This window comes from Dama dama, chromosome 12 (genome assembly GCF_033118175.1).
Source record: "Dama dama isolate Ldn47 chromosome 12, ASM3311817v1, whole genome shotgun sequence".
NCBI classification, from domain to species: domain Eukaryota; kingdom Metazoa; phylum Chordata; class Mammalia; order Artiodactyla; family Cervidae; genus Dama; species Dama dama.
Window position 1 is genome coordinate 85,262,038 of NC_083692.1, and position 22,987 is coordinate 85,285,024.

General features: G+C 52.0%; 1 protein-coding gene across 5 annotated transcripts in view; it reads right to left on the reverse strand.

Annotated features, from left to right (window-relative positions):
* Positions 1 to 22,987, reverse strand: part of PAQR5 (progestin and adipoQ receptor family member 5) — a 122,005-nt gene that overhangs the window by 73,009 nt on the left and 26,009 nt on the right. Inside the window, exon 4 of one of the 5 annotated variants that reach the window (XM_061157981.1) lies at positions 4,489 to 4,741. The exons of 3 other annotated variants lie outside the window; for them this stretch is intronic. The gene's annotated coding sequence lies outside the window, so the exon portion shown is untranslated. Of the gene's footprint in view, positions 1 to 4,488; positions 4,742 to 18,335; positions 18,463 to 22,987 lie in introns of those variants that run through there. One more of the 5 variants, XM_061157982.1, reaches the window with a different exon arrangement.

A 22,987-nucleotide genomic window follows, 5' to 3' on the forward strand; every position in this document is an offset into this window, starting at 1 on the left:
GTACACACTGGTCCCTCTGCTCCGAGACGCCTCTGCCCTCACTCTATGTCTGCCTGGAAAATTCCACCGCAGCCTTCAGTGTCCGCCCGAGCCCCACTCCATCAGGCTCCAGTGCCCCTGACCTGCCCTCTGTTCCCGGGTCCTCTGGGCCTCCCTGCTGCACTTCAAGCTGCATGGGTGCTCCGGGAGTGCGTCTGACCCCGCCTTGCTCCATGATGGGTGTCCAGAACCAAGCACTGCATCTGATATGTTGGGGAGCACTCAGCAAAGACCTGTGCTGTGGCCCAAGGAGTCCTGAGAAGGAGCCCAGAGCAAGGATGTGGGAGCAGTCAGAGAAGGCTCCCAGGGGGAGGCAGCACTGAAGGTGGACCGCAAATGAGGGGGAGCACTTGCTTTGGCAGAGACGGAGGAAGGGAGAGGAGCTTGCGAGCAAAGGCCCAGAGCGGGGAAATGGGCCGGCCACAGCAGGGAGGCTTGCTGCTGCTGAACCCAGAGACAAGAGATGGGAGGACAGCTGGGGGCAGGGGCAGGGCAGAGGGAGCCCCCGGGTGCACCCTTCCTCCGGGTCATGGAGCTCAGCATTCCCTCCTGCCTCCCTCCTCAGATGATTTGCATTCTGAGCAGCTTTCCTTGGCAATCATTAAGTCTTGAGCTTCACCCATTGGGACTGGGGGGGAATTATTTACTGATCGAACTGGCAAGTGAGCCATTTCATGTAATTATTACCCAGGGAACACAGCCCACAATCAAGGGTGAAATGGTCATGGGCAGCCAGGGAGGTGTAACTGGCAGGAGGAAGTCACACATGGACCCGGCAGGGGACTGGCATGTGCCCAGACCTTCAGCGGAGACTAGAGGACATCGGGGATCAGAGAAGGACGTGGGGCCCAGCGGGGAGGGGGAGAACACGGGGCCCACGTGACTTCACAAGTGGCCCCACAGACAGTGAGAAGCTCAAATGGCAGAAACCTCTGTAATACACAATTATTCCCATCCGTGACGAGAGAGTCTGGGCCCTGGGGTCAGGGGGACCTGGCTTTGAGTCCTGAGGTCTCTCTAGGCCCCACTTTCCTCCTCTGTAAATAGGGATGACCGTGTTGATTTGAAATTCTACTTACTGAGCACTTGGTCTATTCCAAGACTTTTATGGGCATTTTACACTCCACAGAATTTTCACAATCGGCTTCCAGGTGTGTGTGTGTTAGTCACTCAGTTGTATCCAACTCTTATAGGCCCCATGAACTGTAAACCACCAGGCTCCTCTATCTGTGGAATTTTCCAGGCAAGAATACTAAAGCAGGGATCAGAAAGTCCCCTGGGGAATTCCTTCTCCAGAGGATCTTCCTGATCCAGCAAACTTGGCTCTCCTACATTGCATAGACCCTTTATAATCCTCAGAGTGACTATGTCATTGGCCTGTTTCAAGCATTAACAAGAGCCGGCGTTAAGGCCAAGATGCACAGTAAGTGTCCATAAAGTCGCCTGCCTGTATGACATTATTATGATGGACGATGTTCCTGGCTGGGCTGTCGAAGGCTACAAGGGAAACCACAAAACAGATCCTCCTTCCTCCTCACAAGGACACTATTTTTCCTGCTAACCCAAAGTCAAAAGCAACACATTTCACAATATTTGAATGCAGCAGTAGATTAAGAGCCCCAGTGGCAAAATGTGACACAAGGTCATTATTCTAGTATTATTAAGCACAGGGCTGTTTCTTTTTTTAAGGACTGAGAAAAATGAATTATTCAAAATACCAGGAAGAATGAGAATAATTATAGGCGCCTTCAAATCAGCCCCCAAGAAGGTGCAGCCAGAGCTGGGAAGGTGTAAATAGTTAAGCCTTGCCCTGCCTGACCTCTGCTGCCAGAGGCCCCCGAGGCTGCAGGCTGGCCTGCACCCTGTCTGGAGGCTGGCCTAGAACCCGCAGGACCTGCCAGAGGCAAGTAGTGCTGGATCAGCCGGCCGGCGACAGTGGGTGTGGATTCTGGCTGCAGCCATCCCTGCCTGCCCCCAAAGTCCCGACAGCCTCTGGTTATTGCAGACGGTGATGCACTCTGCCCAGGGGTGGAAAGCTGGGCAAGCGAAAGTCACCCAGTCATGTCTGACTCTCTGCGACCCCACGGACTGTAGCCCACGAGGTTCCTCTGTCCACGGAATTCTCTAAGAAAGAATACTGGAGTGAGTAGCCATTCCCTTCTCCAGGGGATCTTCCTGACCCAGGGATTGAACCCAGGTCTCCTGCACTTCAGGCAGACTGAATGAAAAGTGAGCAAGGAAAAATCATGTCCAGGGTTAACATGCCCCTTCCCATCACGTGTCCCCACAGTGTCCCACAGAGTACTGGGAAGCAGGAAGGATCATCGAGGGGGAAACATGCCTGAAGATGGGTCTCCCATTTCTTGGCCTAGAAACGTCACACAGGCCGGCATCCGTGTAAGAAGGCGGTCGCCTGTGCAGTGTCAGTCGGGGCTACCCTCCACACTGTGAGGCTAGAGATTTCACCATGAGAGGTTCACGTCTTTGAGTCTTTAAAGAAGGCCCTAAGGAACATGCTGATACTCTGGGGAGAGGAGAGGCGTCATGGGAGTAGCAGAATCATCGGAAGAATTTTTTTTCCCTCTAACTTTTCATGCCGAGTCCCAGTCTTCCTTTCAGCACAGACAGAATTCATTGCCACAGTAACGTGTGTCAGCTGGGGGAGACATCTGAGCAGGCGGGGTGGAGCACAGGCAGAGAACCCAGCTCTGTTTAGGCCCGTCATAAACAAAGGCCCGTCATAAACACAGGCCCGTCTTTGTGGGGAGAGCACTGGGCAGGGAGTCAGGGGGCCTGGTCACGGCTGACTGAGTGGCCCTGGGAGGCCCGGGTGACCCCACGAGCTACGTAACCATCTGCACCTCCGTCTCCACATCCTAGAGTGAGAACGCTGAGGAGGTGAGGCTCGCCGGCACCAGGAGGCGCTCAGAGACCAGCGTGAACACACGCTGGGCCCCACCAGGTGTGCCAAACACGTCGGCCCTCCCAAAGCAGGGATCATCTACTCTGATCAACCCCCCAGAGACCCTGCCCAGCCTCTGTCCTCCCCACACCAGCAGGACACAGGAGCTGAGCCCAGGAGCCTGAACAAAGCCAACTTGAATGGAACAAGGCCCGCTTTATCAGGACAGGTGTTTTCTCTTTGAAAGTCAAATGGGAGGCCTCTGCACAAGGAAGGGTGTTCACAGCACACCCAGGCTGGCGGGGTGGAGGCCCAGGCACCGCAGGGACTGTGTCCCCTGACCCTTCCCTCCCTGGCCTGCGGCCCCTGAGAGCTTGACCACTGGACTTCACTTCTTCAGACTCCCCTTCTGTTCTTTTCCGGCCCTGAAGGAAATCTGGAGGGGGATAAGCAAAAACTTGATCATTAACAGGAGACCATAAAGTACCCAAGGGGCTTCCCGAGAGGCATTAGTGGTAAAGAACCCACCTGCCAATGTAGGCGTAAGAGATGTAAGAGACACAGGTTCAGTCCCGGGGTCGGGAAGATCCTCTGGAGGGCATGGCAACCCACTCCAGTATTCTTGCCTGGAGAATCCAATGGACAGAGGAGCCTGGCCAGCTATAGCCCATGGGGTCACACAGAGTTGGCTATGACTAAAGCAACTTAAGAGGACACAGGTACACACACACACAACCCAAAGGACAAAACTAATACTTCCAGAAGAGAACAAGGTATAAAACCAGGACCCAGAGATGTCAGGAGGCCTGCTCAAGGTCATCCAGCAGGCTGGTCTTAGGGCAAGCCCAGAAGCCTCCAGTCTTGCTAAGGGACAACCTAGAAGCAAGATTCCAGCAACTGGGCATCTGAGGGACTCAAAGGACTGTCTCTGGGAGGACAGTGACGATTAAAGCAAACCAGTCCAAGAGGGAGGAGGGACAAAGACAACAGCCAATTTCCCTTCCTCCCAAGTCCTCCCCTAGCCTCACGTTTAAGCCAAATGTTTCATCCTCCTTCACACAATTTCCTTTTTCAAAAATTATTTACAATTTTTTTTTTCCAAACCATTGAAAAAAATGGTTTCAAATCATTGAAAACCTCTCGGGTTCTAGAGAGGATGCGTACCAAAACCGTCAAAGAACTCAACTGCTGATGCCTCATATTTCAGAAACAGATGCCCTCCCTTCTTGGGGCCCTTCTCAGAGCCACTGCTCCCCAACAATGCCCGTCATAAGAAAGGGCCCCAGCGAGAAGCATTACTGGGCCCTGATCTGGGGAAACAAACACTTGTTTTCTGTCCCAAGGGCCACTGAAGGATACTTGAGGGACCACACCTGCCCAATTGGAAGCATTTTCAAAGCCTCATCATCCCTCGCAGAAGTGCAAAGCCACAGTTCATCCAGCTAGCAGCCCCCCAAGGCTCCCCTGCCTGTCAAAGAGGCTGAAACACTTTGATAGAGCCCACAGGGGCTCCCTGTCTCCTGCCCCATCCCTTGCCAACAGCTCACCTGTCACCCCCAAAGCAGCCATCACCATCTTCCTGCACCCCGGGGGGCCTGATGCACAAGCTCCCCTGGGACACCTGGTCTTGTGGGGCTCCCGCCCCTTCCTTCCCCCTTGAGGAGACCCATGGTCTGCTCGAGCTCTTCCTGCTTCTAGAAGTCGTCTCTGCCAACCACAGCCCAGCTGGCTTCCCTTCATTCTCTGCACTGGCATCTGGGGCGATGGAGCCTTCTGGAGAAGGGGGACATGGTGTCTTTGCTGGGGAAGCAGAACAAACGCAACAGACTTGTAAGACCTACGACACCCAGCCCAGGTCAGAGTTCAGAAAGCAAGGTAAACACGAGCTGAACATGAGGTTATTTCCCCACAAATTCCCCTCTCAAAAGGTCAATAACTCTTGAGGCAACAATAAGAGAAAAATCGCCAGGTAGCCTGAGTGATGGCCAAGTGTGAGCATGTGTCTGTGAACTTCCAGTGGATTTACTGACTTAAAGCACAGGTCTGGGAGGTGGACCAGCATGACTAGAATAGGCAAATCCTCCCCAGGTGCACACGCACACACACATACTGTGTGATCTGAGACATTGTGGACTACAGCCCCCAGCCCCAATACAGCAGTGCTATTGCTAATCCTTCTACCATTATTTCTCTCTCTCCGTGTTGTAAAGCCTTTCTGGTCTTCAAGAATTCTCCTCTCAAATCCAATGCCACTGGAAGAACCGGATGGGCTCCTGATCCCAGGGGAGGGAGGCTCTGGCAAGGATGAGGGGACTTTCATGGGGGAGGCAGAAAGCACCAAGAGGGCGGGGGGACTAGAGACAGGAGGGTGCACCTCTGCAGTGGAACAGGCAGAAGGGCGGGAGGACGGTGCCGGTGCCAGGAGGTGGTGGTAGCAAGGCTCAGGAGCGAAGGCGGATAGTTGAGTTCATCCAGGGTGAACAGTTTAACATCCAGGTTAACAGTTAACCCGACACTAAAGGCCAGAGCTGGACTCATGTCATTTCCAGGTCTTTCCTCATCAGCTCCAGAGCCCTACCCTGGACTCACACAGGGAATCAACGTAAAGTCAGATTGCTCCTGGGAATTTAAAAACCATCTTCCAAGAAGCACCCACAGGACCCAGCCTGTATCTTTGACCCCATCGTTCCCTCCTTCCCCATATGCAGTCGGATTCACCTTCTCTGTACATTTTCCTCCAGCCTCCCGGTTCTGATCACCCCCCACCCACCTGCACTTACACGGTTCCCTGTGACTCCCTGTCTGGGTTCCTGCCCTTCCATGAACGCTATCCTCATCTTGAGACACCTCCTCTAGAAGTCCACACCGAGAGCCTGTTTATTGAAGCACGCACACTGACAGCTCTGCAGGCCCACTGGGACCTGCGGTTTACTCACCCTCATGCTCTGTCCTTCTAAGGGTCCCTCTTGCCTTAACCGCACCCACAGGATTTTAATTCATGAAGGGGTCTGCATGGCACATAGGGAGGTCAGTGACACTGAAAGAATGCCTTACTTACATTTCCCAAGAGAATGGGGGCACAGCACAGCACACAGGACCACAGGGAGCACGAGGCTTTGGTCAAGAGGCAGAGGCAGGAGCGAGGGGTAGGCCTAACGGCAGAGCCTCTGCTGGGGTTTCCATGGGAAAGGCAGGCAGGGCCGCTCAGGATTGGCTGGTTCGAATAGTTCCAGCAGACGTGGGGGCATCGGGGCTGTCTCTAGTTGCCTGGGACCTGGCACTGGGCTGGTTTAGGGCAGGGGAAATATATGGCACGTGTGAGAGTGAGATAAGTAGGGGATTCAGAGTATGGAGTCTGATCACAGGGGAAACATAACCGAGTTGGCCATCAGCTCGGCCCACTGATTAGCACATGCCAAACAGAAAAATACACTATCTAAGGAAACACAGAATACCCATCCCCTCACTTCCCCTCATCTAGCTGTTTCCAGCATTTGTTCATCCACTCTTTGCTAATACTGTAGTTCTGTTCTTTAACTTTCTGACACCTTGTTAACACAATCCCATGCCTCAGTGGACTCAAATATCTGCCTTCTCTCTCAAAACTTGCTGCCACCAAGTTCCTGGCACCAGCACCCTCATCCCACCTGCCCTTCTGCCTGTTGCACAGGAAGAGGTGTTTCCGGTCCCGGTCCTAATGTGGAACCTACTCCAACACTTCCTCGGGGAACCCTGAGCCAGGGACCGCCCCCCACCCCAGTGAACATCAGAATTCTGAAAACATAGCAGCAAAAACAAAAAAACTGCCCTGATCAACTGTGTGTGTGTGTGTGTAGGGGGTGGGGTGGGGCAGAATGCTTGTATTTTATATTCCAGACAAAAGACTAGTTTCTCCAATACACAAAGATCACCTCTAATTCAGTGAGAAGAGGACCAATAACCTTACAGAAAATGGGTAAAACATGCAAATAGACAGCTCATAGAAATGGAAATGCACATGGCTCTCGTCTATGAAAACATGTTCAGCCTTATTCAGAGCAAGAAAAATGCAAATTAAAATGACGTCAAGAAACTATCTTTGTCTTCCAGATTGGCAAATATCAGTAAGCTGGTAACACTATGTTGGAGGGTATAGAAAAATGAGCATCCTTGTGTTCTACCGATAAGAGTGAACATTCTTATAAATTCTATGGAGAGCAATCTGCTGATAACTTTCAAAACACAAACCACACAAAGCTTCTGACTCATCAATGCCACTTCTGAGACTTTTTCCCACACGCACCCACTAACACTGCAACTGGCTAAAGCACAAGGATATTCAGAGGGACATTGTTTGTGATGTCCCCAAACAGGAGACTTGTTAACTAAACTACATGCCATCCATGTCATGGAACGTTACATAGCTGTAAAGGAGAATGGAGAAGCTCTCCATGAACTTATCTGGAAGCTTCTCAAAAGAGCTAAGTGGAGGATTTCCATAGTGGTACTGGCTAAGAATCTGCCTGCCAACGCAGGGGGCTTGGGTTCAATCCCTGGTCCAGGAAGATCCCTCAGGCTGCGGGATAACTAAACCTGAGCCCAAGCTCCTCGAGCCTGTGCTCTACAATAAGAGAAGCCACCGCAATGAGAAGCCCATGCACCACAATGATGAGGAGCCTCCACTCACTGCAACTAGAGAAAGCTCATGCGCTGCATCAAAGACCCAGTGCAGCCAAAAACAAGAAATAAATAAGAAATAAATTTTTTAAAAAACAGAGAGCAAGCTAAGTGGAAAAAGACCAAATAAGGGACAGAAGAATGCAGACAGTGTTGCTAACTTTTGGGGGTAAGATCATACATGCACTTACTGATCTGCGCATGAAATGTCTCTGGAAGAATATGTAAGAAGCTGGTAGAGTTGTCTCTGAGGAGCAGAGGGCGCTGGAGGCCAAAAGAGATGGGTGTGGAGACTTTTTCACTGTGAAATCTTTACACTTTTTGAATTCTGAACCATGTATATTTTTCTTCTAAAAAAAAAAAAAAAAGGTGGGTGTGGGGGCAAAACAAGCAAGATGCAATAAATAAACAAAACCCTCCCTATCGCACTTTCCTTCTGGTTTCTACACTCTCTCCTCACCTTCTGCTGACACGTTTGGAAAAGGCTGTCTGCTAGCTGTCCCCATCCCCTCCTGGCCCTTCCTCCGCGATCCCAGACTGACCAAGTCACTGGTCTCTAAATCCAGTGGCCATGTCCCAGTCCTGACCCTCCTTGAAGGCTCCAGTGACTCACTGCAGGCCAGGTCCCCCCTCCTTCATCATCCTCGGGCTCCCCCAGCACCCCACTCCCCAGTTCCCTGCTCAGTCTCTGGGCTGCCTCCCCAGACCCAGTCTCTGAATGCCAGCACCCCTGGAGCTCACCTCTAGGCCCTCCTCTCTGCTCTGCTCTTTGCGGTCCACAATCCCCCTGGGGTACCTGGTCTACCCAAGGCTAAGCTTGTCATCTACACGCATGTCATTCCCAAACATGCATCTCCAGCTGGACCTCTCTTCTGAGCTCAGGGCCCCATTTGGATGAGTCCCTGGGATTTCCCACACAATAGGCCCCAAATGTAATTCATCAGCTTCCAGCCAGTTTCATCCTCAATACCTGGATGGCTTCCTTGCTTGTGTTCCCTCCTGCATATCCCTCGAACCTGGCCACTCTTCTCCTCCTCCACTACCGTCCATCTAATGGAAGCCTTCCCAGCTCAGGGCCTCTGCATTCCAGTTACCTCTGCCTTGAATATTCTCCTCCACTCCTCATCCCTGCTTTATCTTGATTCTTATCTATCTTCTAGAACTCAGATTAACACCACTTCCTTAAGAGACCTTTCCTAGTCCCTGGGCCAATGACTCTCAAGTGAGGGTGATTTTTTCCAGGGTACATTTGGCAAGGTCTAGAGATGTTTTTGGTGATCACAACTGGGGTTGGGGTATATGGGGAGAGGCCAGGGATGCTGCTAAACATCCTATAACACTCCAGACGGTCCCCACAACAAAGAGTTATCTGATCCAGAATGTTCTGAGTGGAGATGTGCGAGCCCCGGCCCTAGGTTAAATCACGTCCCATGACATACTTTCATAGCATGCTCCATTTCTCTTGAAGAGCACCTATCACAATCGTGTCAGTATTTACCTGTGCAAAGGTATTGGCCAAGTTTCATCTTCTAAGCCTTATGAGATGAATAAATAAATTAAAGTCACTGGCTTGGGTTTATCTCTATATCTCCAATTCCCATGCCCAGCCTCAAACTCAGAGCCTTGAGTTTGGTAGTGAAAACATATGGAAAGATACAAAATACTCAGGGCAGGAATGGGCAGTACTGAGCAGGGCACTCTCTGCGTGTCTTGGCCTCCAACTTCGGGGGATCCTCTGTGCCACCTGACGGCAGTCCTTTCCCTGCCCTGGACCAGCTTCTGCCACTTTGCTGCAGCACCTAGCTCTGCGTAGCTTTGCACACCCCTCAAATCCTGTCTCCACCCAGGTGGTTCCACAGGCCCCTTCAAGCCAATGGATATGCCCTCCTCATCTTGTCAAATTGGTCGCTCCTCCTGTTAAGTTCATCTGGTAGCCTCACCACTACTCACCCAGCACAGACCCGGGTGCCCTGTGCAGCCCACCCACACCCACCCGTTCTTCCACCCAACTCAGACACCAGGCTCCAGCGCTTGCCTTAAGCCTCTCTCCCTGCCAGGCCCTGTGTGACATCACTTTCAGCTCTGCCCATCTCAGATGACAACAGGCCTGTATCATTTCCTGATTAAAACCCCCTTCAGGGCTTCTCACGGCCCACAGCGTGGAGCCCAAGTTTCTTGCCTGATCCAAGACCCTTCACCCTCCGCGGTCCGCCTCCAGCCCCAAGCACAAACACCTCTGTGCCTCTTGTCTCCTGCCGCAGTCCAGGCCCTCCCCCCGCCCCTCCGTCTTCCCTTTCCTGTCCCCCTCCCTTCCTCTTCCTCTCCTTAGATGCCTGAAGAGCCCATGTTCATCGTTAAGATCTAGTTCCAACTCTTCTTCTTCAATGGTACAGTGGTTCCTCAAAAAAATGAAATGTACCACTTCCGTTGAATCCAGCAATTCCACTTCCGGGGACATATCTCAAAGAACTAAAAGCAGGGACCCAAAGAGATATTTGTCTACACATGTTTATGGCAGCTGTACTGACAAGAGCCTAAAGGTGGAAGCGACCCATGTCCTTTGATAAACAAAACATGGTATATTGAACACTGGAATCTCATTCTACTTTCAAAAGTAAAGAAAATCTGATGTATACCACACCAATAAACCTTAAAACACAATACTAAGTGAAAGAAGCCAGACACAAAAACCCATATGGTATAAGATTCTGCTAAGAAGAAAAAAAAAGACTACTTACATGAGGTACCCAGAAAGCAGCATGGTGGTTACTAGAGGCAGAGGGGAGGAGGGAAAGGGTGGCTAGTGCTTCCCGGGCAGAGTTTTGGTTTTGTAAAGTGAAACGAGTTCTGGAGTTGGATGAGGAGGAGGATTGTACAACAATGTGAATGTCCTTAATGATACTGAACTGCATGCTTTGAAATGATTAAAATGGTAAATTAAGTTGTATGTTGTATACATTTTACCACCCACAAAAAAGGCAAAAACCAAAACTCACACCCAAGCTCTTCTTGTTGAAATCCCCTGCACGCCACCATTACCTCCCCAAACCCAGGCACACCTCCCACCCACCATCCCCGATTCCCTTCCTCACCCCCTGGGTGGAGCTGACCAGACCCTCCTCTGGGCACTGCAATTACAGACTGACCTCTGCCCTCCCAGACTGAAGGCTTCTGCTGGAGAGGGCTGTGTCTGACTCCCTGCTCCTTCTGCAGCATCCAGAGCAGTCTCTCATCCTTCAGTGAGAATCAGAAGAATGAATAACCCAAACCAGTCATTCTGGGTTCATACCACCCCAAATTTCACAGCCTGTTGCCCTCAGAACAGTGATTTACTACTAAGACTCACTGACAAACTCCTCCCATTCCTAGAGAAGATAAATCTTCACCCTTCCATGAAGCAAAAAGGTCAGAAGGGGCTTCCATGGACGGTTAATAAACAACTAACTCAGGAGGAATAAACACAATAAAACCAGGGCTGGGTTGGGGTAAGAGTACGTGGCCCTCGGGTCTGCCACCCCGTGCTCTGCCTTTCCCTCCTCTGCATGGCGGGTGGCCACTGATTCACTTCCTGGGACCCCTTCCAGGGCAGCAGGAAAGGGGACCATGGAGGAGCCAACTCCTCAGGGCATGTAGAGATGATTAGTCACTGGCTGGAAGGCTGCTGACCTTAGTCCCTGGGCCGACCACACGCCTGCTTCTCCCGCCCCCCTGCCTTCTTATGCAACCCAAGGTCTGGGAGGCAAAGAGACCCAGCAAGAGGACCAGTGGGCCCAGCGCCTTTCCTGTTCTCAGAGCTCACACGGCCCCCATAAGCCCTTGGAGACCCCATGGACGGGCTCCTCACATACACATAGTTCTCACTTCCAAAACGGGGCTGAAAGAGATGTCTTCCTGGTCCTGAGGGTAGTCACTGGGAGGATCTTCAGAGATCATCTAACCCCATGGTTCTCAATTAGAGGTGATTCTGCTGCCAGGGGTCAATTGGCAACATCTGGAGACATTTGTGTTCGTCAAGAAAGGGGAGAGAGGTGGTCCCCAGCATCTAGAAGGTAGAGGCTGCCGTCAAAGCACGGGCCAGCCTGGCAGCACAGAAGTCTCTGGTCCAGAGTGTCAACAGTCCCTGATCCCAGCCAAGCTGTCTCTTCTACAGATGAGGAAACTGCTACCCAGGGAGGGACAGGGCCAAAACCATACTGTGAGTCAGATTGAGTCAGAATTAGAGTCTCCAGGGCTCCCCACCAGCCACTCCAGCCTTCAGCTCCCAAGACTCCTGCGACTGACTCAAAGACTGGTGGCCAGCTGGCCAGGTAGAGGGACTCAGGACCCTGAGATCTAGACAACTCCTGATGGCTGGGCTCCGTGCCTCCGGCGGGCTCCACTGCATCGCACCAGGGCCGGCCTGACCACAGGGCTCCCACATAACCAAAGAGGAAGAATGTCTTCAGGGGCTACAGTGTGCCCAGGCAAAATGCCCATGTGAGGCTTAGGTAAAAGTTACCGTGTAAGTCCTCACAGGGCTCTCTGGGGTGGTCCTGGCCTGGGGTCAAAGCTGGAAGAGGGAGCAACTCTGTAAGATAAACCCTGGGTAAAAGGACAGGGCACGGGTGGAAAACACGCCTGGAATCGCTGCTTTGGGGGAACGCTTTTTCCCTGGCTGCCAAAAATGATTGTATCTCTCACACCTGTGAGCTCCTCGATGCCATTTCAGAATAACACCTGGAGTCATCCTTGTCCTTTTACCCCAGAAGCCAATACTATGTCTCCCACCACAGATCAGACACTAGGGTGTAGGTCCAGCCAACAGCACTGATGATGAAACCCCCGTTATTCATGAAAGGCTGACTCACATCATGTCACAACAGGCAAACTTTTCCATCCACTGTTGCTGAAAGTCACCAGACTTGTAGTGACGGTGGTGATAAAGAGGAGGCAAGGAACAGGAGTGTCTGAGCTATGTCTCATGTCAGGGTCTCCCCTCCTCACAGGAAGAGAGCCCATAAGGAGTGGCTGAGGGACAAGAATGGGGGGAGGGAACTAGAGTGGCCTCAGAAAGAGAAGTCCCCATTACAGACTCATTTCTTCACAAAGTATTAGCATTGTTCCCTCTACCTGCCCTGCTCTAGTCCTCCCCACTTTTCCCAATGTGCTGGAAACCCCCACACATCCTTCAAGGTCCAACTTCTGGAGTCCCTCTCCCAACATCAATTCTAACTCTTAATTTGGCAAATCACAATGCTAATGGGAGAAGACCTGGAGGTCAACAGCAGGGGAAATGCTAGAGTTCCCTATGGATCTGAGGTGGGGGCCTGCACAGGATCTGCTTCCCCTGTCTCCATGTGTGTGCATACCTTCCTGGCCTCCAGGCTCTCTGTCCTGTCTGTGTGGCCTATGTGGCTGACTGCAGTAGCATGGCATGGAGGCTGAGGCTTCAGGGTCTGCTGCTGCTAAGGCACTTCAGTCGTGTCCGACTCTGTGTGACCCCATAGATGGCAGCCCACCAGGCTCCGCTGTCCCTGGGATTCTCCAGGCAAGAACACTGGAGTGGGTTGCCAGTTCCTTCTCCAATGCATGAAAGTGAAAGGTGAAAGTGAAGTCACTCAGTCGTGTCCGACTCTTCGCGACCCCATGGACTGTAGCCTACTAGGCTCCTCTGTCCCTGGGATTTTTCCTGGCAAGAACACTGGAGTGGGGTGCCATTGCCTTCTCCTGCAGGGTCTGGAGCCAGACTAATTCTGCTACCCCTCTCCCTGCAACTGTCATCTTGGCCAAAGTTATATCACCTTGCTGAGGCTGTTTCCTCATCTATAAAATGGAGATGATACAGTTTCAACCTCATGGCTGTTGTAAGGATTCCCTAGGACAAGCACTCAGAACTGTGTCTGGCACCCAATTAGCATTCAGTGAATGCTGATTACTATGACTAAAACTGCAGCCCTGCTCATCCCAGCAGTTAGAAAAGGCAGGGTCCACATTTCCAGTGAGTGTGAAGAGGAGGGACACCTGTAGGGACCTCATCTCCTGGCCCGGCAATAACCTCTTTGGGAGGGTTTCTTCCCATCAGTGTCTTTTCCTCCAATAAACACCACATGGCCTTGAGTTTCCCTTAGAACACAGACAAAAGTCCTTTGCAGAAACAACAGTGGCTGGAAGAATGATGCAGGGCAAGGGAGGTTTAAATTGCTCAGTGCTGGTGAATGTGTGGATGTATCTCCCATATTTTCTATCTCATAGAAAGTTCCAGCTTCTACCCTACCCACCCCCACCCACACACACCCAGGCTTCTCCAATCCGCTTGTCCCGACACAACATCCTGGAAATTCAAGCTCTTGGAGCCTCCAGTAAACCACTCGTTGGATTCCTAAGGGAGGCCTTGGAGCCAGGCGCCCTGATCAGAACAATGTCCTTACTCTTCCAGGCCCACATGTCTGGTTGCACCTTCTCAGACTGGTCTGTGATCCTTCCCCCAGCAGATTGAAAGATTCATCTCTTTCCCCAGGGCCATCAGGGACTTCACTTTGGTCCTCTTGGGGGGCGGGGGGCGGTCTCTAGGGCCCCGGGGGATTTGAAAAGGTTGCCTGGAGAGGGCACTGTTTTCACCACTAACAGAGGCATAGCCCACCTCTGGAGAGCAGCAGTTTCTTTGGGGATGGGGGTCTGATGGGGAGCACTCCCCATCTGGCTCTCTCAAATCACTCTATGTGGATGGTGATATATTCAGCTAGGAGCTCCCCCCTGAGTAACTGGAGGCAGTTGGCCTGAAGGTTCTTGCTGAGGCAGCTCCTAAGCACCCCTAGCAACCTGGTGCCTGGGACAGAGACCCAGCTTAGAACTGACTCGAATCCAACCAAGAAAAGCTCCACCTCTGCCTTCAAGATGTCACTCCTTGTCCATCAACAGAGGAATGGATAAAGAAGATGTGATACCTATATAAAGTGGAATATTACTCAGCCATAAAAAGGAACACAATTGTGCCATTTGCAGAGATGTGGATGAACCTAGAGACTATCATACAGAGTGAAGTCAGAAAAACAAATACCACATGTATAAAATGGGCTTCCCATGTGGTACTAGTGGTAAAGAACCTGCCTGCCAATACAGAAGACATGGGGATTCGATGCCTGGGTGGGAAAGATCTCCTGGAGGAGGGCACAGCAACCCACTGCAGTATTCTTGCCTGGAGAATCCCATGGACAGAGGAGCCTGGCAGGCTACAGTCCATGGGGTCACAAAGAGTCAGACACGACTGAAGTGACTTAGCACACACACTGGTATAAAATAGATAAGTACTGAGAAACCTACTGTATAGTACAGGGATCTCTGGTCCGTGGTGACCTAAATGGGAAGGAAATCCAAAAAAGAGGGGATGTATATAAAACCATAACTGATTCACTTTGCTGTATGGTAGAAATAAACACAACACTGTAAAGCAACTATAATCCAATAAAAAAAAAATAAAAAGAAAGAGAGGTCACTCCTCATCTCCAGGCCTCAGTCTCCCCAGCTGTACAATGAGGAAGGGCGGCCTGGACGTGTTCATTTATTCAACATACGTGAAATAAGCACCTACTGCACACAGGGCACCGCTCTCGCTCCTGGAAGTAGAGTAGTGAATAAAACAGCCTGAAAGCCCTGCCCTCATGGAATCTAACAGGGAAGACAGTTGATAAACAAGACTTTTAAGGTGAAATACACAGGATATCAAATCAGTCAATCCTAACGGAAATCAACCCTGAACATTCACTGGAAGGACGGGTGCTGAAGTTCCAATACTTTGGCCACCTGATACAAAGAGCTGACTCATTGGAAAAGACCCTGATGCTGGGAAAGACTGAGGGCAGGAGGAGAAGGGGGTGACAGAGGATGGGATGGTGGGACGCCAGCACTGACTCAATGGACATGAGTTTTAGCAAACTCCAGGAGATAGTGAAGGACAGGGAAGCCTGGGGTGCTGCAGTCCATGGGGTTGCAAAGAGTTGGACATGGCTTAGCAACTGAACAACAACGAACAACATACAGGATATTAGATGGTGATAGTGCTGTGGAAAGGAGAGCACAGAAGAGGTGTAAGACTGTGAAATCTAAGGCTTATTCCAGCTGAGAGATTCTGGGTCTAAAGCTCTTACTCCACTGGGTTCTCATTAAGAGCCAGGAATGGCAGTAGGAAGCCGGGCAGGGCCTATGAGTGTAGGAACCACTGGTGTGTGTGTGTGTGAAGGGTGGGGGTGATGGCGGAGGCAAAATGCAGGGCCTTGAATCCCAGCTATGCTCTCAGTGGCCTTCCCCAAGCAGCAGAACTGGCCAGCTCTGGGTATTCTGGTCTGTTCTCAGGCCAAAGCAGACACCACGTCTGCTAAGGAATCCAAGGTTATAGGGTTCCTGGCAGAGCTTCAGATGTCTTCAGGGCACTGCCATAGAAAGTCTGCTACTCCCTGCCTTTCCACTCGATGCCAGCCTTGGATCTCAGACCCCTCCCGTCCCTCCTAGAATCTCCCCTGTGTTGTAGAGTATCCCTTCTCCTTACATGGCTACAGAGGGGTGATTTTTCACCAATTTTTAGCCATTTCTCTTCCTCTAGAGATTATTTTTGATTGACAGGTACTTCATGTGAACCTACTGTGTGCTCATTATGAGGAGTGCTCTTAGAGGGACATCAAATTGTGTGATCACTTCCTGGAAGGAATTTACAGCCCACCTGAGGAGGTCAGGCCAACAGACCCAACATGTGAGGAAATACCTCTGTTTGCTTTGCAGCTTACAGAGCCATTTGGACTACATACTCTTGCATGAAACCATGCAGTCTATTGTTCCCATTTTGCAGATGAAGAAATTGAGTCCTTTTCCCTAAATCCGTGGTGGTCCCATGGAATGGTAAGGAGAGGAAGAAGGGAATGAAGACTAGCATTTCCAAATAAGATTTCCTGGAGAAATGGGTAAGACTTTGGTATAGATGGGCCAAAGACCCTCTGCATCCGTCCTAGAGCAAGGCCATGTTGGACATGTAACCCACTACCTGCTGCTTCTCCTAGCCTAACCAGAAGTGGATGGAGGGTAAAGTGAAAGGCCAGCTGTCTGGAAAGACAGATGGGATTAAGGACATGCTCACTGGCTTAAAAAAAAAAAAAAAGTTGGGTAAAGATTTCAAGGGCCTTCAGGAAAGGCATTGGACACCTTTCTGGTCTGACTTATCAGAATGCCCTTTCTGTTCCACAAGGGCAAAGATCCGTCAGCTGGAAAAGAGTCTTTGCTGTTTCAGGTTAATTCATTCCATTCTTGTGGGGCACCATCAGGTATTATGGCTATGTGTGTATGCTAAGTCACTTTAGTCGTGTCTGACTCTTTGTGACCCCATGGACTGTAGCCTGCCAGACTCCTCTGTCCATGGGATTCTCCAAGCAAGCATACTGCAGTGGGTTGCCATGTCTCCCTCCAGGGGATCTTCCTGAACCAGGGATCCAACCCGCTTTCTTGTCTCCTGCACTGGCAGGTGGGTTCTTTACCACTAGCGCCACCTGGGCTACAGTAGCTTAGCAAGGAGCTTGCCCTCTCTTGGAAGAGCTTCCCGACAAGATTTTAATTCTTCTTGGAGGTGTGCTTCCTACCCCTTTCAGGGGAAGAACCTCAAGAGAGGGAGAGACGAAATGAAGCCTTGATGATCAGGGGCCCAGCAAAATGGAGAACCAACAATCTGACTGTGGTTTGTGGTCCAAGTCCACCACTTTTCTCCAGCAAATTACTTAACCTCTTGGAGCCTCCGTTTTTGCCCATCTGACAATGGAAAAAGACCTACTTCCTCACTGGTTAATGGGGCGGGGGTGGTGGTGGTGGGTGAATTCAGGGAAGTGCCCATGTGAGTGCTGTTAGCTCCTCTCTTATCCTCTGACCTCCTCCACCTGTTCTCTCTACCTCTGCGTAGTTAGGACCATCTTTTACCCTCTTCCTCACACACAGCTGAGCGCTCCTCGCAGCCTAAGCAAGAGGAAGCCCATTCTGTTCAAATGGTCAAGGGTTATAGAGCTCGCTCTAATCCCTGCCTCTGCCCACCCTCTATCCCTCTGCCTACCCTCTCTCCTTAGTGATCATCCTGAGGAGTGGGGGAGGGAGGAGGGGAGTGGAGAGGGAAGCGGAGGGAGGGGGGCTGTGGAGGATGCCCAGCAGGGCTGTGGCCTGAGGGAGGCAAGATAGAAGCCCAGAACTCCTCGAGGCTGGACACCCAGTCATTCAGGGTCCTGACGGTGACCCCCACCCCCACCTCCACCGGGCAGAGGGCTGCCCCCTCACCCGCACCCGGTCTGGCTCAGCCGAGTCTCCCTCCTATCATACATCTTGGCCGGGGGAGGCGGGAAGCACAAACGTAAACATCCCTTAAGAAATCGCCAACTCTGCCTTCCCCATCTAAGGATATATATTTTTCTTAAGGAATCGAGGAACAAGGGGGAGGGACGCAAACGCTCAGAAGAGCGAGAAACGGGAAAAGCTAGAAGGCAAACTTCACTCGGATCTTAGCGGGGACCCTGTGCCAGGGCAGCGGCCGTCCCACCTTCGCGGAGGAGTGGGGGCAAAAGAGGCTGCATTTCACGGCCGCCGGGTGCAGGGCCGTCCCGGAGTAAACTTTCCAAGAGCCGCCCGGGGAGCCGCCGCCGGACTCCAGGGAGCCCGAGGGGGCGGCGGCCGAAGTGGGGTGCGCGTGGACGGGGAGGCGGAAGGACGCGCGTCATGGGGCAGTCCTGCCCTCGGTTACCTGGGCTCCGAGGGTCCCGGGCATCCGGCAGAAAGGGCGCAGGGACTCAGCACCAGCAGGAGGAGACCTGGACTCCTCCCGGCCGCGTGTGCCGCTGGAACGCCGGCTCGCTGCACCTGGCCGGGCGGTCGGCGCGCCTCCCCGCGGGCCCCGCCCACCCCGCCCGCGTGGGGCGGGGCCGGGCGGGCGGGGGCGGAGCCGAGGCGGGGCTCCGCTCGCATCTGCGGGCCTGCACCTAAGAGCGAGCCACCCACGCCCGACTCCGTGACCTCCCAGGGGTCGCCCCGCCCCTCGCCAGCCTGAGGTGCGAGCCAAGCCCGGCGCCCAAGTGGAGTTGGAGGGGTCCATGGGCCCCCCTGTCCCCTGCAGCTTCCACGCCCACTTCTAGGAACAGAGGCCTGAGAGCTCCGAGGCCTCCTGGAGGGCAGAGCCACTGAGCCTGCCCTTCAGAAGAACGCATGGGGTGGAGCACAGGGAAAAAAACCCCGGGCACCCGCAGCCGCACCCCACCAGTGTCCTCTCCCCCGTGGGAGGGGCTCTGGGCCGTTGGCGGCCCCTGTGGTCAGCTCCACCCAGCTGTCTGAGGAGTGCCCCAGCGAGAGGGGGGTTGCCACCCTCACCCTTTCCCCAGGCCCCCATTTCTCAGGTCCGGAAGGTGCTCCACCTGGACCTCTGCCACTCAGCAGACACGGTGATAGTCAAAGGGACACATAGGGCAAAGGAAAAACGACACGCACCCCGACCACCCCCATGACCACCTTCACCACCCAGACGCCCTGGCTACCCAAGGTTGCCGCCCCTTGCGGCCTCAGCCCTCCTCCTCCCAGAGGAACTCTGAACTCCCAGACTGATGTGGAGGAGCATCCCACCTGTGGCCCCAGGCTCTCTGAGCTCCTTCTGCTCCCTTCTTTGCCATGTCTGCTAGCTGTGCAAGCAGCGGCAAGAGCCCTGGACCTGGAGTCCAGAGACCTGGGCTCTAGCCTCCATTTAGTTCTGTCACCTGGGGCAAATCGCTGTCCTTTCTGAGTCTCAGTTTACGGTGAGTGGGTTGCAGTTGATCTCTAAAGCCTTTTTTGTGCTTCGTCGCTCAGTCATGTCAGACTCTTTGCGACCCCATGGACTGTAGCCCACCAGGCTCCTTTGTCCATGGGGATTCTCCAGGCAAGAATACTGGACTGGGTTGCCATGCCCTCCTCCAGGGGATCTTCCCAACACAGTGATCGAACCTAAGTCTCTGGTACTGCAGGCAGATTCTTCACCATCTGAGCCACCAGGGAAGCCCAAGAATACTGGAGTGGGTAGCCTTTTCCTCCTTCAGGGGAACTTCCCGACCCAGGAATGGAACTGAGGTCTCCTGCAGGTGGATACGTTACCAACTGAACTACCTGGGAAGCCCAAGGCCTTTTTATGGATCCTCAACCACACTATTGATCATCTGGCTTATTAGCTTTTCCTGTAGCTACATACCTTGTAAGGGGGTGGGTGAGTGGGTGTGTACTAACCTGGCCTCTCAGACTTAAGTTCTTGAAGGGAAAGTGATGTGGCTGCACAACCAGGCAGGCAGTCATCCTTTGCAAATCAGATCCTAACAAAGAGTCAGTCCTGGGCAGGAGGGGGGATCGGGATGGGGAACACATGTAAATCCATGGCTGATTCATGTCAATGTATGGCAAAAACCACTACAATATTGTAAAGTAATTAGCCTCCAACTAACAAAAATAAATGGAAAAAATTAAAAAAAAATTTAAACATGAAAAAAAAAAAAAAAAAGAGCCTGTCCTAGCTTTTGCTGAATTCAGAGTGGTCTGGCACAGGTCCCTTGTAAACAATCCTGGCTTTGCCTTACAAAGGGTATTAGGGCACCAGATGAGATATGAAGTTCTTTGAAGGGGGAAGGCAAAGGGTGTGTGCTTTTTTTTTTTTTTTTTGATGGCCATGGCAGTGATGGGCTTCAGAGACAGAATGGGTCATGAGGCACTTGAAGCCTACAGCTGGCCTCATCCCCACCCTGTAGACACTGTGGCTGGCACAGGCACCCACCCCACAGTCATACACAGACAGCAGGAAGGGTGAATAGAGATGCAGTGACCCAGCAGACTCCCAGTCACTGCAGGCCTCTGGGTTTGCAGCTTGGGAAACTAAAGAGGGAAGATTAATGATAAGAGTTTACTAAGGTAAAGAGACATGGTCAGTGGATTACTGATTAATCAATCAGAATGTCTTGGCAGAACACCTGGTCAGCACGTGCCACAAATACCCACCTCTGCTCTTACGGAGATTAAGGTTAAGCTGAATGATTAAACGGGAGCCCTTTGGAGAAGGATGTGGAGGAATGAGAGGCTCTTGGGGATGGTGAGACTCAGGGAGAGCAGAGCAGGGGGAGAGGGGCCAGACGGCTTAGACTTAGACCGTATGAAGAACTTAGGAAATACTGGGTTCAACTCCCCTGTTTCATAAGTGAGGAAATGGAGGCCCAGAGAGGGGAAGTGACCTGCCCAATGTCACACAGCAATGAGTTAGCAGAGCTGGAATTTGAACCAGGACCTCAGGACTCTGTACTGGGTTTGGGCCTCCCAAGGAAATGGGAAGCCTGGGAAGGACAGGGGTGTGCACTAGTGCCTAGGACAAGCATTCTAGGCAGGAAGAGAAGCTGCACCCAGGTGCCAAGGTGGGGACAAGCGGAGGGGAGGGGCTGGACAGCCCGGCTGACACCTGGAGACCTTGGAGGATTTTGAGGGCACATCTGTTGGGCGATGTGAGCTATGGGGTGTTCCTGGAGATACACAGGCCCCCAGTTACCCAGTGAGGCAGCAGGAAGGCATGAGGAATCCTGGGAAGAGCAAAGCAGGGAATTCCCTGGCAGCCCAGTGGTTGAGACTCTGCTTTTACCAACCAGTCAGGGAAAGGTCCCACAAGCCATGTGGCTTGACCTCCCACCTCCCCGACAAAAAAAAAAAAAAAAAAAAATAGAGAAAAAGAGAGAGAAAAAGAGCACCTGGAGTCAAGTGGCCCTGAGCAGTTCCTTCACTTTTCTGACTCTTGTTTTTTTATCTACAGAGCCAGGATCATAACCTCTTTCCTTTTTGGGTATTGTGGTGACCACAGGTACATTTGGAAGTGGTCTGTAACCTTCAGAATGTATTCTGAACGTGATGTTTTGGGTTTTGTTGTTTCACGTGCCTCCATTTGTGGAATTGCCCATGTTGGATTTGGCTCAGCATGCCTCTCTGTGGCAACAGGTGGATAAAAGGTAGACCAGGAAGAAAGGAGACGACAGTCATAAATGTCACTTCTCATTCAGACACCTTGTAAACCATAACTCAAATCATCCTTTTTGGGAACCTAGCCCCGCCCCATCCATGTGACCTGGAGTCTCCCTTCTTTCTCTCCCTGGCATCTACACTTTTAGGGTGCAGATGTAGGAACGTACTTTTCCCAACCAGATGCCTATTCCTCTGGGGGCCAGCGAGCTCCTCCTGGGTGGGCCCAGACCACCTTCTTTGTTCAAAAGGCTGTCCAATGGCTGAAGAGTGCAAAAGAGGTCATTTGGTAGTGACGGGGATGGACCTAGACTCTGTCATACAGAGTGAAGTAAGTCAGAAAGAGAAAAATATCATATATTAACGCACATATATGGAATCTAGCAAAATGATACAGATGAACCTATTTGTAGGGCAGGAATAGAGATGCAGATGTAGAAAACAGAATTGTGGGCGCAGCAGGGGAGGCAGAGGGTCGGATGACATATATGCTGCTGCTGCTGCTAAGTCGCTTCAGTCGTGTCCGACTCTGTGCGACCCCATAGACGGCAGCCCACCAGGCTCCGCCCTCCCTGGGATTCTCCAGGCAAGAACACTGGGGTGGGTTGCCATTTCCTTCTCCACATATATGTGCTACCATGTATAAAACAGACAGCTGGTGGGAAGCTGCTCTATAGCACAGGGAGTTGAGCTCAGTGCTCTGTTGTGACGTAGATGGGTGGGATTGGCAGGGGTGGGAGGGGGACCCAAGAGGGAGGGGATATACGTATACATGTAGCTGATTCATGTTGTTGTACAGCAGAAATGGACACCATATTGTAAAGCAATTATACTCCATTTAAAAATAAATAAAACCATTAAAAAAAAAACAGTGCAAAAGAAACTCTCACCTCCACTTAACAGCAGTCCTCAGGGCGCTGTGCATTCTCAGCTCTCTTGCACGCAGCCCTAACTTAACCCATCAGAGCCCTCCCACCTCTCATCTCTCCTGCAATGGCATCATGAGGGCAGGGCTTCCAGCTCCACTTTGAGAAAACTGAGGCCGGGAGAGGTGCCAGGACTCACCCTGGGGATCCGTAACAGCGCCTCCCCCACCCCATCAGAACTGCCCTGCTGACAAGGCCCTTTGCCAGCCATCATCTCATCAGGGCTGGAAGCACTCGCCTCCTTTTACAGAGGCAGAAACGGCCGCTCAGGGAGAGCGTGTGGTTGATGGGAACTTCTGAAAGAGCTTTCCTTTCGGTCACTGTGCTCACACAAGTGTGCAGCGCCAGTATTAGTCTCCCAGGGCTGCTGTAACAAACAACCACACAAGAACACAAGCTTATTACCCCACAGCCCTGGAGGCTGGAAGCCCTGAATTCAGGAGTCAGCAGGGCCACGCTTCCTCTG